The 7,490-nt window shown below is 34.8% G+C and overlaps 1 protein-coding gene and 1 pseudogene across 1 annotated transcript in view; both read left to right on the top strand.

The window, feature by feature from the left end:
- On the top strand, window positions 1,330-6,363 carry LOC105173089 (annotated as a pseudogene).
- The window catches only part of LOC105173088 (cyclic nucleotide-gated ion channel 1), a gene marked incomplete in the record, with an annotated part of 3,784 nt that continues 3,257 nt past the window's right edge, over window positions 6,964-7,490 (top strand). The window contains 2 exon segments of the mRNA XM_020697570.1: window positions 6,964-7,316; window positions 7,466-7,485.

Raw genomic sequence — 7,490 nt, 5'->3', positions numbered from 1 at the left:
TAAATATTATTAAATTATGGTAATTGACATAGTGGTTAATAACGAAAATTTATAATATAATTATAATCGATATTCTAAAAACAAAAAAGAACTGAGAAACTCTTTAACAAACATATTCTCCCCTTAGAGTGGAAAAAAAGGGAAATCCTATATTTCTCCCTTTTATTTAGGAAAAATGCAATTTAGTCCTCAATCATATTGTAAATGTGCAAATTATCCTTTATAAAAAAATAATTAATAATTTATCTTTCTGTATTTTTAAATTAATATTTTTTTTCCATAAAAAGATAATTTGCTCATTTACAATCACAAAGGGTAAATTGCATTAAACCATGTACAAATATTAATATTGAACAATTTTCTTTCTTGACAGCTTAACTTTTTAAATAAAGTAATTGTTTAATGTAATATCAAAATCCCACGAAATATGATATAATGAGTTCGAATTTCATTACCATTAATTATTAAAAAAAGGACTTTTTTTATTGGACATGATAAATTATTAAAAATTTCAGCCCCTTTTCATACTTATTTAATTTTTAATACTTTTTTTTTTTGTGAATTGTAAGTTTTCATTCATCCAATAATATTTACAGAGTATTTCGGACATACCCGGAGGGATACAAAAGGATCCACACTATAGTTTAAAGAACAATTAAACCGTGCGGGAAATGTATCAAGAGGAGCCTATAGACAGTGATCTTCACAAAAATAATGAGGCCCTCGGGATTGGGTAATGTACCCTCAAATATAATTTAATTTTTAATACTTGTTTTTAAGGTACATGGATTTGTTAATTTATCATTCCAAAAGGTCATCGTACATAATTTGACTCCCAAACTTTTCACTTCAATCAAATCTTGAACAAAAGACAAATGGAATAATTATGTTATTTTCATCATGAAGCAGTCAATATACAGTAATTATTATTTTTATTTAAATTTCAAGAGCAACCTAACTTATCTTAATTTACAAAGGGATAATTGCATATATATTTCCTAACATGTCGTCTATTTATATAATTGTCATTGTGTTTTAAAAAATAGCATATACACTCGTTAGAAACATCGACGATATTTACATAAATGATCCCATTTTTTGAACAAATTACACATGCACCCACTTTCTAAAATATCGACATTATTACACCAATTCCTATCATTTTACAGTCAGAGATAATTTTTATAAATATATAAAAGATATGAATATTTTGTATAAAAATTATTAATATGGAATATTTATATGATTATTAATAGTAGATTTTGATGGGATTTGAAGTGATTAGCGGATGGCAGTAAGTTTGTGTGAATTAAGGTAAGCGAGATTGAGAGCTTCTATTTGGTTGTAGTTAGATTAGATTTTGTCTTTGGTTGATTACATGGTTGGATTTTTCTTTCTTCTCTCCACTCTGCCAAACAGCTAAACCACATTAAAACCCCTCACAGTTGCAAGACTCAACAAAATTCACCATTTTTGCGCAAGGCAAATCCTCCGCCCCATCATAACTACTGAAATTTCTCCCCAGATTTTCAGCTAATGCTGCTATTTTCTTCTCCGTACTGATCTTGCATACACTTTCTTGGATTCTGCAATGTGAGCTTAGCTAGATTCTGGGCAGAGTTTGGGAACTGTTGCCTCTCATTTTGCATATTCAAGATTCAGTCTTTTTCCCTGTTTCAGTGATTTTGGTGTAGCTTTAGTGAATTTGTGAGCTTAATTCTGCAGTTTGCTTATCTGGGCATGTGAATTTGTCGATATAATCTTAAAGCTGGGACCTTTCTGACTATTTTAAGTTGGAAAGCTGTCGAGGAGGTACTTTTAATTTTTCTGAATATTTGTGTATGTGGGTCTGCTATGATTGTTTCAGTTTTTTCTGTTTTTTTTTTTTAAAATGGTTGTACTGTTTCACTTTTCTATGAGTTCATAATGGAAATGGATAGCTAGTCAGATTGGCTATTTTATATTATAGGGATAAAGTTGAAAAATGAGGGTGGATTTAAACTTGATTACGAACATATGTAAAAAGACTGAAAGATTTGTTGTGTTTATTTCCGTAAATATAAATGGATTGAAGTTTTGATGGAGTGATGAGCTTTTCTTATTTCAAGTACAAATTTTGGTTTGGAATGTGCAAATTCTTTGGTTTAAGGTGTATCCAGAATACAATTGAAGTTTGCAGATGTATGTTCTTCTATATGAATGAGAATGTTTCTGTATTATAGGAATATGCCTGAAGGTTTGGGGCTAACTGATATTCTCTTGGCCCTCAGTATTTTAGATGTGTATAAAAATAAGTTTTTGTGGGTGTCGAGTGATTCGCATGGATCGGGCTTGATGAGGAAGGCTGAAAATAGATGTGTTGGTCCAAAAGGTACCAGCAAATGGGGTTTACAGGATTATTCCTTCATGCCTTTTACGCATGTTTTACAAAGTCCTATGCAATTTCTTGAGTGTGAGATAGTCAGGCATAGATTCAAATAGATCCGGGGCTACAAATTGATGTACTCTTAATAATCATGATAAGATGTTGTATGTGAAGAAATGTGGTAACTGTTGTCCTGTGAGTTATAAAACAGTACTAATGTTCCTTAATTACTGTATCTGTTGGTTCAGGCCATTTTCTTTTTTCCAACTCATTTTCTGATTATTATTGAAGCCACACAGGATGGAAGATACATTCTTTGAGTTTGATGCTGCCAATGCAATACTTATGAGATAATGCAGACCACTATTTAGTAAAGGCAGAGTATAAATTTTTCTGGTATCAGCCAATCTTAGCATCTTAACTTGACAATTAGATCACTACAGTGCATGGCTTACTTGTTAATTCTTTTTGTTGAGATCTGCAGTTATCTGGTTCTGTTGCTTATTCCTTTGTATTCGGTATCTGAATCTTGACAGTAAAATTATCTAACCGTGGTTTTTCCTTCCCAGGTGGAAAAGTGCTTAATTCTGTTGTGGCTCACCTACTTAAAACTTCGAGATTCCTGTTAAGCTATACGGTGCTGAGCTAATGGAGGACCACCATCAGCATTCTTTCAGCTAAAATGAAGAACGTGCAGGTTGAACGCTTACATCTTACAGCTTCTTTTAGCTTTCCCATAGACAACATTCCCTTGTGAAAGATGTTTGTGTCTGACTTTTTCTATTTTTAACTGGAGAAAAATGTCATTGTTGGTTTAAGTTACAATTATGTCAAATAATGCTGAAACGTTGTAGAAAATCTTGCATAAGAGTTGAAACGTTGTCAAATACTGCTGAAACGATCAGCAACTTGGTATTCATGCTACAATTAAATCGTCCTACATGTGAGGAAACGGGAAAGGGTCAAGGAAAAGGAGGAAGTTTCATTTGCTTCTGTTTCTCCTCATGTCAAAATCAATCATGAATATGGACAAAGAAATGAATAATGCTGGCAGTTTCTTTCATAAATCCATGGCCATTCCCATTGTCTCTATATAATCTTTTGTTAGATTTAAAAAATTATATATTTGCTTGAATTCCTCACTGAGCCTCCTTATAACTGTCTGAAGAACTATTTACAGGATCAGCAAAACTCAGAGGACATAAAGCCTTCTAATCTTGTTTCACATGATTCCAGAACTGTACAACCAAATAATGGCACAGACACTCCCATACCAGACTCAGGTTCAGTTTCAGCGTCAAGTAATGACCACAGAAAAGTTTCCCGAGAGGATATTGAACTTGTATGGATGCTATTTCTTTATGCTTTCTCTGATTCTTTTGGACTTTCACTACAAAATTTAAGCTGCAACTCTCTGTATTGCTTTATTATTGTAATGTGCTGTAGGTTCAGAATTTGATTGAACGCTGTCTACAATTGTATATGAATAAAGATGAGGTTGTAAAGACCCTTCTCAATCGCGCTACGATAGATCCTGGTTTCACAACATTAGGTAGGTAACATCAAGTTATCAAAGAGACATTCCATCCCTATAGCTTGGTTAGCGCATGTACAGCTGTAATGGTGATTCTTTTATTTTCATGATTTACCTCGTACTGTTCGTCCTGACTGCAGTGTGGCAGAAGTTAGAAGAAGAAAATGCGAAAATGCGGACTTTTTCCGGGCCTACTACATAAGGCTTAAATTGAAGAAACAAATTATCTTATTCAACCACTTGCTTGACCATCAGTATCATGTAATGAAGTATCCAGTGCCTCCAAAGGTTCCTTTGGCTCCGATGCACAATGGTGTTCATTCAATGCCTGGTATATCTTACCTTGTATTGTTTATTTCGGCTGTACCTATATTTTATTCTTTCAGTTCATAAGAGGAGCAAGATAGATCAAGTCCTTATACCAGATATATTCAATGTGAAAGAGTTAATTTTTGAAAGCTATTGAAAGAATCATTATTCATGATAAATTCTTTACTGTCAATTGCGATCAGATGCGTATATTGACTTTATTTATTCCTATCTTTATATTAGATATTCCTGCCTGTTAATAATAGATTGAAACTCCCATATCACCTAATACTTGAATTAAAATTTCATATTTGCATGTAGAGTTGCATTAGTCTAAATTACATTGCCTTCTTTATTCAATGACGCTTGTCTGCAGTGCAGTCAACAACTTACCCATGGGATACCCAATCATGCAGCAGCCTCCAATTCCTGCTATAGGGCAACCTCATGTGGGTCCTGTGAGATACTCAACTTCTGGCTGTCACGTTGTCAATGGAGTTCCTGCTCCAGGGAATTTTCTTCCAATGCACATGAATTCTGGAAATGAGTGAGGAATCCTTAATATACACTTGCATCATGAACTTATTTTTCTATTTAAAGTTCTAAACATTGTGCATAAGATATTTTTTTAGACAACCAATCGTTGTGGTAAAGGTTGAATGTTGCCACACATTTGATGTGGGTTTGAATACTTGCCAAGGTGTTTGGTACTAAGGCTAGATATATGTCTTGATCTGTGGTTATCTGTCAAAAGCTTAGGACTTTGGTTCTTGGTAGGCTCCTGCTGTAGTGTCTCTATGGGTATGCTATAGGGATCAAGGCTGCTGCACAAGCTCAGGGCTCAATCCTCCCGGAGTGGACTGTAGAGGTGCCACTCCTGAGGTCAAACAAAACAAAAATTTTCAAGAATGGGTGTATTTTCCTGGATTATTTGGCGTACAACATCTTCTGCTGATATTTTGTCATTCTTTTCTCTGCAGTACGGCAATCAACACCAATGCAGCTGATTTATCACCCGTTATGCCACCAAATAATGCAGTATCATCTATCTCAGATATGCCTGTAAGCCCGACATCAGTGGCATCGAGTGGCCATTTTCCCTTTAGTGCATCAGAAATATCTGGCATGGGAGTTGAATCTTCGGTCCTTGACTCAGCTTTTACGTCTGAAGCGGCAAGTTCAGTTGGGCTACAGCTTCCGCCGGATAATGGAGCAGGGAATTCTAGAGATTCCCTAAGATCCTGGACTCAGATTCCATGGGACTTTAGCCTTCCAGATCTGACAGCGGATTTATCGAACTTAGGAGGTAATTTAGTAAAGTGACAAAGGTTCCTTCTAACAAAAACCCTGTTTGGAGCATTTATGTTATGTCAACATAAGAAAACTAGGAAAGCTGGCTTTTTATTTTAATCGATGCTGCCTGTTGCTGACAATAAATTTGCAGATTTAGGAGCCCTCGAAAACTATCCTACTTCTCCATTCTTGCCTTCAGATTCAGATATTCTACTTGATTCTCCAGAGCAAGAGGATATAGGTAAGAACACAGGGAAAGATTTCCCTTGCAACTTTCTACATGTGGTATAAACTTATGAATATGAAGACATACAAGTGGCAGACACGATACCATTTCGAGTAATCTTAATTGTATTCTTGTCTGAAATGAACCGTTGGCATGCAGCAAACGGTGTCTGGTTCTTATTTCTAGGTATAGTTTTCTCTTACTTGTGGCTGGCTATGTTTCAGTGGAGGAGTTCTTTGTTGATTCTGATTCTGTTCCGGGGCAGTGTCCACCGCCCGATGAAGAGAAGTCGTAGCTTGAGGTCAGAAAACACGCGACATGATGAAGGTTGCCAATTTTAGTCTAGATTGAGGTGATGTACAATAATTATTGAAAGAAGAACACTTAGATGTCTATATTAGGCATGTAAGGGCATAGTCAACAGCACAGGTAGATGGTTGGAGCTTTCAGACAAAATATATATGTGTGTATGCACGCGTGAGCGAGTGTATACCTCCATTTGGTGTAGAAGCAGGTATTATTAGTTCCAACTACTTCAATCCTGGTCAATGTTGTATTTTCTTGATCTCGAATAAGACAATTATACTTCGGACAGTTATGGGCTTTCATCAATTCTCGTCTTCTTTTCTAACATTAGAAATGATTAATAAATATTTAGAGGAATAAGCATCTGCCCTATCTTTTTTGATATAGTTTACAAATGCCTCCAAGGAAATTGTTTTCATTGACCTCATGTAATGAGAAAGTACTAGCAAGAAAACAAACACTTGACACCCACAAATTTCTACACTTCTTATCTTTAAAAATATCACCAATAGCTGCAAGAAATGTGTAATTGATGTACAAAATTTCTTGTCGGAATCAAATTTGGACGAATCAAATCAATTAGACAGTAAATGTAATACATTTGACATGTGATTGGTCATTTTTTCTTAACTGTACACTAATTATACAACAAACGCATTACACTTATAATATAAATGGTTCAGGTTCGACCACACCTGATTTGAGTTAAAATTTTGCAATTGGTGTATATAAATAGTTTCTATCTCTCCGTACTCAATTGGAAATTGTACCTAAAAGATGAGTTTGAATTATACCCTATATTAACTGCATTATAACTGAGCGTGGAAATTTAGAGCTGAATTTACTACTTATAGATTCATGGGATAGTGGCAAATAATGTTCTTTCCATTATTCGAATGATGTTTTCTTCTTGTAATAATAATGTAGCAATTTATTCCTCATGCAAGGATGAATTGAAGACTATGATATTGGAGCTCAGGGAACGAGAAACTCTCTTTCAGTAGACTATTCCGATCCCGCCAAGTCTTCTCTCAAGTCTGAGGAGACGACCAAGTCGTCCCTGGGAAGTTTCTTACATCAAAGCTGCCTTTTCTTGACACTTGACATTTAAACCTTTCAGTTATGTAACTATCCTATAATAATAATCACAGTGAACTGCTGTCTGTCTTAACATATAATTCTCCACGCAAGCTCCACTCATCTCTTCTCGATTCTTGAAATTTTGTGGTCTTCTTCTCTTCCGTTGCTTAATGAAGTGATTATCATGAAGAGATAAGAAAAAGGTATATAGTTTGAAGAATTGAACGATGAGGAATTAAGGGACTGATAGTACTGTTTCTTGCTGATAATTTTCGATGCAGATGTCTGAAAATCTGAAATTATGTTTTATTTTTCTTGTTTGATTATAGTTATAAGGTTGATCTTTTTGCAGGGCCATGAAATTTACAGTTTGTTGT

This window comes from Sesamum indicum, linkage group LG11 (genome assembly GCF_000512975.1).
Source record: "Sesamum indicum cultivar Zhongzhi No. 13 linkage group LG11, S_indicum_v1.0, whole genome shotgun sequence".
In the NCBI taxonomy this organism is placed as follows: Eukaryota; Viridiplantae; Streptophyta; class Magnoliopsida; order Lamiales; family Pedaliaceae; genus Sesamum; species Sesamum indicum.
This window is presented reverse-complemented; position numbering and strand designations above follow the sequence as displayed.